The sequence below is a fragment of the Megalopta genalis genome, unplaced genomic scaffold, assembly GCF_051020955.1.
Source record: "Megalopta genalis isolate 19385.01 unplaced genomic scaffold, iyMegGena1_principal scaffold0031, whole genome shotgun sequence".
Taxonomy (NCBI): domain Eukaryota; kingdom Metazoa; phylum Arthropoda; class Insecta; order Hymenoptera; family Halictidae; genus Megalopta; species Megalopta genalis.
In genome coordinates this window covers 1,633,714-1,641,636 of record NW_027476100.1, presented here as the reverse complement: position 1 = coordinate 1,641,636, position 7,923 = coordinate 1,633,714, and positions in this window count along the sequence as shown.

Sequence of the window (7,923 nt, the reverse complement as noted above, 5' to 3'; positions counted from 1 at the left end):
AAAAGGGAAGGTAACCACGATGGCCAAGGCAGCGACCACCGTGGCCAGCAACGGAAAGGCAGCATCGCCTGATGCTACCGCCGCGCCCGCGGGGGCGGATGGGGCCATTAAAGTTCCAGACGCCACCGCATCCGCGGCCGTGACGGCGATGGACACGGCTGTGTAATGGGGCCCCCGGGCCCGATAATACAAGTTAACCTCAACTGCTCGGCCAGAGCGCAGGATCTCCTGTTTCAATTCCTGGCCGAGCGGGGTGCCGGGTTGGCAGTCGTGGCGGAGCCGCACAGGGTCCCCAAACATCCACATTGGATGGGAGACTCGATTGACTCCGCCGCGATTATTTGGGCTGGGAGGCCGGGGTCCCCGCCGTGCTCGCTTATCGAGCGCGGCCTGGGATACGTGGCCGTTGATTGGGACGGCACCGCGGTTGTGGCGATATACGCACCTCCAAGGTGGTCCCTCGAAGAGTTTGAGCAGTATCTGGACGGGGTAGGGAGATGCGTCTCCCGCTGCCATCCCCGTCCGGTGCTGGTGCTGGGGGACTTCAATGCCAAGGCCACGGCTTGGGGTTCCCCCGGGACTGACTCGAGGGGCCGGGAGGTGCTGGATTGGGCGGCGGGACTGGAGCTCCGTCTCCTGAACACGGGCTCGGTCCATACGTGCGTGCGGCATAACGGGGGGCCCATCGTTGACCTTTCGTGGGCAACGCCCCCGGCCGCGCGCCGTATTACGGGGTGGAGGGTGGCGGAAGGGGTCGAGACGTTGTCTGACCACAGATACATAATTCTCGACCTCTCCGCCGCCCCACCATCGACATCCCGTCGTCGCCCCGCCGATGAAGGTTCGCCTCAGCCGCGGTGGGCGCTGAAGCGCCTCGACCAGGACGCTCTGATGGCGGCAGCACACGTCGTGGCCTGGCCAGCAACACCGGCCGGGCCAGTCGACGGGAATGGGGAGGCCCATTGGTTTCGGGGCGCAATGACGTCGATTTGCGACGTCGCCATGCCCCGGGCTAGGGTCTTCCCGAGGAAGGCGGTGTACTGGTGGTCGCGCGCGATAGCGGAATTACGCACCGAGTGCGTCCGCGCCCGACGCCAGTACGCTCGCGCCCGTCGACGACGACGTACGGACGACGTGCTGGCTGCCCAACTGTACGGGCGATATCGGGAGAAGGTGGTCGCCCTGCAGCTGGCCATCAGGCGAGCGAAGGACCAGGCCTGGCGCGATCTCCTCGGCTCTCTGAACCGAGATCCGTGGGGGCGCCCATACAAGATGGCTTTGGGACGATTGCGTCCCTGGGCGCCCCCCGTGACGGAGAGCCTGGATCCGGGGCTGCTCGGGCGGGTCGTGGACGCTTTATTCCCCGTTAGCGGGGAGGCGTCCCGGCCCGTCCATGAGCCAGAGGAACATGAGTGGTCCCCGGATCTTGAGGTCGCGCCGGAGGAGATTTCCGGGGTCGTCAAATGGCTCCGGGGCAAGAATACCGCCCCGGGGCCGGACGGTATCCCCGGCCGGGTCTGGTTGCTCGCCGCGGGCGTCCTGGGGGAGAGGCTGAGGAGCCTCTACTCTGGGCTCCTGAGGTCGGGGACGTTCCTCGACCTATGGAGAGAAAGTCGGATGGTCCTCTTGAGGAAGGATGGGAGGCCGGGGGATTCTCCCTCCGCGTACCGGCCCATTTGTCTCCTGGATGAGGCGGGCAAGATCTTCGAGAAGATCATTGTTGCCCGCCTCTCCAGACACCTGTCCCGCGACGGCCCCGATCTGGCGGACTGCCAGTTTGGCTTCCGGGAGGGGCGATCGACGGTTGACGCTATCGACCGTCTCAAGTCCCTCTCGGACAATGCCGTGGCAAGGGGCGGGGTGTGCTTGGCGGTGTCCATTGACATCGTCAATGCGTTCAACACCCTGCCCTGGTCCGCCATTAGGGAGGCCCTCGTTGATCACCAGGTGCCTCCCTATCTGAGGCGGGTGATCGGGGCCTACCTGCGGGACAGGTGGGTTGAATACCCGGGCCGGTGCGGGATGATACTGAGGAGGTGGGATCGGCGACGGGAAGAGAGAATTGAACCCGGTTACAATTAGACTATCTTTATTTACAGACGGAACTAAACTCGCGACGCTCGCGTACCGTTCCCGATGAGGGTTCTTACTGAACTAACCATTCGCTCACCGATGCATCCCATCCACATCATTCTTTCTCATTCTCACGGTTCGCTTTCACTCTGTCCTGGCTAGACGCATTCATTCTACGCGACACTCAAACCAATCGTCTGACATTCGCTCGACGCTAACGCACAGCATGCAGCCCGGCCCATTCGTCCAAACATTCTTACGCCTTAAAACTAAACACATGGCGGAGACGTGGCGCCGGCTTGTCGCCGCCACATCACCCCCCCCCCCCCCGCCAGTGATTGACTCGATCACGAAACTTGCAATCGGTCCGGGAAACGCACTCTTCTTCCGGACCGTGTGGTGCGTAAACCCGCACCTGGTGGTACTACTATGGGGGGCGGCACCGCCGGACCCCGAGATGGTGGCGATGGTTGGGGCGGCTGCCCCGTAAACTCGCTCGGAGTGGGTGGTGATGGTGGTGTTGGTGGCCCCTCGGACTCTCCAGGTAACGCTGGCTGTGTTGCCCCTGGTATCGTCGCCCGTGCTGGATCTGTAGCCAGCAAGTACGCCGGCTTTAGGCGATCTATTGTCACTGTAACCGCCTTGTCCCGGATACTGAGGGAGTAAGTCCGGTCCCCTCGCTCGAGGACCCTGTATGGGCCGTCGTATGGCGGCTGGAGGATTCCTCGCACGGCGTCGTTCCGCACAAACACATGCTCTGCCGTGGCGAGGTCCTTGAAAACGAAAACTCGTTTCGTCGAGTGATTGCTGCCAGGCGTTGGGGCGAGGGTCGCGAAATGCTTTCGTAATCCCGCGACAAAATCCCCTGGCAGCGGCAGCGACTCCGCTCTCTGTGGGACCAGGAATTCCCCTGGTAGGCGCAGTGTCTCGCCGTAGACCAGCTCAGCTGCGGTGGATTGTAAGTCCTCCCTCCAGGCTGCGCGGATGCCCAGCAAGATGGTGGGAAGAACCTTTGTCCAGCTGACGTTTTGCTGGTAACGGATTGCTGCCTTAAATTGGCGGTGGAATCTCTCCACCATTCCGTTTGCCGCCGGGTGATAGGCCGTTGTCCGCCAGTGGGCTGCACCTGTTAGCTGTGACAATGCCTGAAACAAGCGCGACTCGAATTGTCGACCCTGGTCGGTCGTCACGCGCAACGGGGTTCCGAACCGTGAAATCCAACCCTCGTAAAAGGCGCGTGCCACGGTCGAAGCTTCTTGATCCCGAATTGGGAAAGCCTCGGGCCAGCGCGTAAAACGGTCGACGCAGGTTAAACAGTACCTGAACCCCTCTGAGACCGGAAGAACTACAATGTCTATGTGCACGTGCTCGAATCTTCCGGTCGGCGCGTCGAAACTTCCCGGCGGCGCAAAAACGTGCTTGTTTATTTTGGCGCGCTGGCACGGAACGCAACCGCGAGCCCAACTCCGGCAATCGGCTTTAACGGACGGCCACACATATCGTTCCGTCACGAGTCTCACCGTTGCTTTAACACCTGGATGCGCCAAGCGGTGCATCGAGTCGAATGCGGCTCGCCTGAATTGTCCCGTGACGAAAGGTCGCGCAATCCCGGTAGACACGTCACAGATCACTTCAGTGTTCGAATCGGGCGGGCGTATCCGTTTTAAACGTAAATTGTTTTTTATTCTCCCGCTCATGTACGCCTGAAGTTCCGCGTCGCGCTGCTGAGACTCCGCCAAATCGGTGTAGCTGAAAGACTCTACCACATCTTCCAACCTGGATAGCGCGTCGGCGACGACGTTGTCCTTCCCGGCGATGTGGCGGATGTCGGTGGTGAACTGCCCGATGAAATCCAGGTATCTAAATTGCCTGGGAGAACATTTCTCGGGCTTTTGTTGGAAGGCGAATGTCAACGGTTTGTGGTCCGTGTAGATGGTGAATGTTCGCCCCTCCACCATGTGTCGGAAATGCTTGATTGCCGAGTAAATGGCCAACATTTCCCGGTCGTACGCGCCGTAATTCCGCTCTGCAGCGCTGAGCTTCCTGGAGAAGAAAGCCACCGGCTGCCAATCCTTTCCGACCCGCTGCTGCAGTGCCGCACCTGCAGCAAAATCGGACGCCTCGCAGAACAAGGCGAGTGGCGCGTCGTCCCTCGGATGCGACAATAACGCCGCCTGCCTCAAACTGTCCTTCGCCTCGGCGAAAGCCGCGGTAGCTTCCTCGGTCCACGCCAACTTGGCGTTACCCTTGATGCCGTCGTGCAGTAGGTTATTGAGGGGCGCTTGTACCTGCGCAGCCCTGGGCATGAAACGCCTATAGAAATTTAGCATACCCAGGACCTGCCTCAGCCGTTTTGCGGTGGTCGGTTGGGGGTAGTTGGTGATCGCCTCCACCTTTGATTCCAACGGGCTGGTGCCTTTGGACGATACGGTGAACCCCAGGAATTTAACCTGCGCCTGGCCGAAAATGCATTTCGCCCCGTTGACGGTCACGCCGTACTTGTCGAGGCGTGAAAAAACTTCCTCCAAGTGGCGCAAGTGCTCCTCTTCTGTCGACGATGCCACCAGTATGTCGTCGATGTACGCGTACACAAAATCCAAGCCGCGCAGCACCTCGTCGATGAAACGTTGAAACGTTTGTGCCGCGTTTCGCAATCCGAACGACATACAGGGGAACTCGAATAGTCCGAAAGGGGTGGTTATCGCGGTTTTGGCGATGTCCTCTGTGGCCACTGGAATCTGGTTATACGCGCGCGCCAGATCTATTGTGGAGAACACCGTCTTCCCGTGAAGCGCGTGAGAAAAGTCCTCGATGTGCTTCACGGGGTACCTATCCGGCACCGTGCGCGCATTTAAAGCTCGGTAATCCCCGCACGGTCGCCAAGCGTCCTGTTCTTTTTTGGGCACCATATGGAGAGGCGATGACCACGCACTTTCCGACGGTCGCGCGATGCCGAGACGCATCATCGTCTCGAATTCTTGTCGCGCGTGCCTCAAACGATCCGGCGCGAGACGCCGGGGCCTACAAGCCACAGGCGGACCCGGCGTTGTGCGGATGTAGTGCACCGTTTCATGTTGCACTTGCACGGGTGTCCCCACTGGTCGCGTAATGTTCGGGAAACGTTGCAGTAATTCGTGGAATTTCGAATCACCGAAAATTGTCTTCACCGAGGGCGCCGATGGCCCGCACTCGCGCACTGAGCGTCCTGGCACCGTCATCGACGTCACCTGGTCTAAAAGTTTGCACTTTCCGACGTCCACCAATAGTTCGTAATGCGCGAGGAAATCTACGCCTATAATCGGCTTTGACACGTCGGCCACCACGAAACGCCATACGAAAACGCGACGGAGCCCGAAGTCGAGGCTCAGCGTAACCGTCCCGTACGTGGCAATTTCCGACCCGTTCGCCGCATATAAAACGTAAGATGCGCGTTCGCGGAACCCGCGAGTTTTCGATCGAGGAAAAACGCAGAGATCGGCACCGGTGTCGATTAAAAACTGCGTTCTCGTTACTCGATCGGTGACGAACAAACGGCGCGATGGTGGGCAGTGGTCGCTGGCCGTCATTAACGACTGCCCATCTCGTTTCCCGACGCGGACCAATTGCATGGGTGTTCGCAACGGAACGCGTTCGCGCCGAACTTGTAGTGGTAAAAACACTTCCCGCCTCGTAGCGCGGTTCGTCGTTCTCGGGATAGCGATCGCGCTCGGCCCGGGGTGGATGGTCGCCGTTGGGAAAAACGCGGACCGGGGTTTATCTCGCGACGAATTGCTGCGAGCTCCTGCCGAAACGTCGCCGTGAGCTGTGCCATCTTCGAGCACAGTTGTTCCTCAACTTCGCACATATCCCTCGACGGCCGTGCGACGGCACCCGCAGAGGCCTCGGCTACCCGCGTGCGTGGGCCCATCGTGTCAGCGATGGTGTCGGCCAAGTCGGCCACTCGGTCGAGCTCGACGTCTCGCTGCGTCGCCAGGATGACCTGCATGCTCGCGGGGAGCCGGCCCAACCACAAGGTACGCAGTATCTCCTTCGACACGGCTGTTCCTCCCAAGGTCCGCAGGTGACGTAAGAACTGCGACGGTTTGCGGTCGCCCATCTCCTCGTGCTCGAGGAGACGCCGAGTCTTCTGCTCCTGCGACGCCCCGATCCGCCTTATCAGCTCTGTCTTGAGCCTAGTGAACGGCTCAGCCGGGGGATTCAAGATGATTTCGCGGACCTCGGCCGCGTATTCTGGTTTGAGCGCGCCCAGGACGTACCCGAACTTCGTCTTTTCGGTCGTAACGCCGCTCGTCTCGAAACTCGCCTCGACCATCGCGAACCACAGCTCGGGGTCGGTCGGCGAAAATTCCGGTATTTTCACCGCGACGCGGCTGACTGTCGATACGGGCGGGGATGCCATCGTACCGAATAAACGTGCGAATGTCCGTGTTCTCTTCCGAAAACTCCCGATCCACTGCCACGAAACCACGAACGAAATGCGACTGCAAAATTCGTGTCGTTCGCTTCCTTTAGATCACGTCGGGGTCACCAATGAGGAGGTGGGATCGGCGACGGGAAGAGAGAATTGAACCCGGTTACAATTAGACTATCTTTATTTACAAACGGAACTAAACTCGCGACGCTCGCGTACCGTTCCCGATGAGGGTTCTTACTGAACTAACCATTCGCTCACCGATGCATCCCATCCAGATCATTCTTTCTCATTCTCACGGTTCGCTTTCACTCTGTCCTGGCTAGACGCATTCATTCTACGCGACACTCAAACCAATCGTCTGACATTCGCTCGACGCTAACGCACAGCATGCAGCCCGGCCCATTCGTCCAAACATTCTTACGCCTTAAAACTAAACACATGGCGGAGACGTGGCGCCGGCTTGTCGCCGCCACAATACGGAGGGAAGTGGACCGCGGGGTCCCGCAGGGGTCCGTTTTAGGACCGCTCCTGTGGGACCTGGGTTACAACGCGGTCCTCGAGAAGGCCTCCCTGCCCGACGGTGCCACCCTCGTCTGCTACGCGGACGACACGTTGGTGGTCGCCGTCGGGGACACCTTCGAGAGGACCATCCGACGAGCGGAGGTTGCGGTGGCAGCCGTCGTCGCGAAGATCCACGATCTGGGGCTGAAGATGGCCCCGGAGAAGGCCGAGGCCGTCTGGTTTGGACGGCCTCGGTCGCGGCCACCGGCCGGATCGTGGATCTGGGTTGGAGGAGCCTGCGTCGAGGTGAAGTCCGAGATCAAGTATCTCGGACTGATCCTCGACAGCCACTGGAGATTCGGGGCGCATTTCGGCCGCCTCGTCCCCCGAGTTGAGAGGGCGGCGGCCTCGCTCGGCCGCCTGTTGCCCAATCTCGGGGGACCGGATAACATGGTGCGTCGCCTATACCTAGGCGTGGTGCGGTCCATGGCCTTATACGGTGCCCCAATATGGGCGCCGTACGTGATGACCAGCCGGCGCAACACGCTGTTGTTGCGCCGGCTGCAGAGGCGGATGGCCATCCGCCTCATAAGAGGTTACCGCACCACGTCTACCGTGGCGGCGCTTGCTCTGGCGGGAGAACTTCCCTTCGAGCTTCAGGCGGCGGTGCGCGCCTATGTTTATAGGCGCACAAGCAACTCCAGCCGTGCGCGAGGGGCCCCGCCGGAGCGAGAGACGGTCGAGGGCTTCGAGCTCCAGGCCCGGAGACTAGCGCTCGCCAGATGGCGTACCGAGCTTTGCTCCCACGCCGGCGAGCGCGTCCCCGGGGCTCTCCTGCCGCACTTCACCTCGTGGCGGGAGAGACGGCATGGCAGGCTCTCCTACCGAGCGACGCAGGTGTTCACCGGGCATGGCTGCTTCGGTGTCTACCTGTG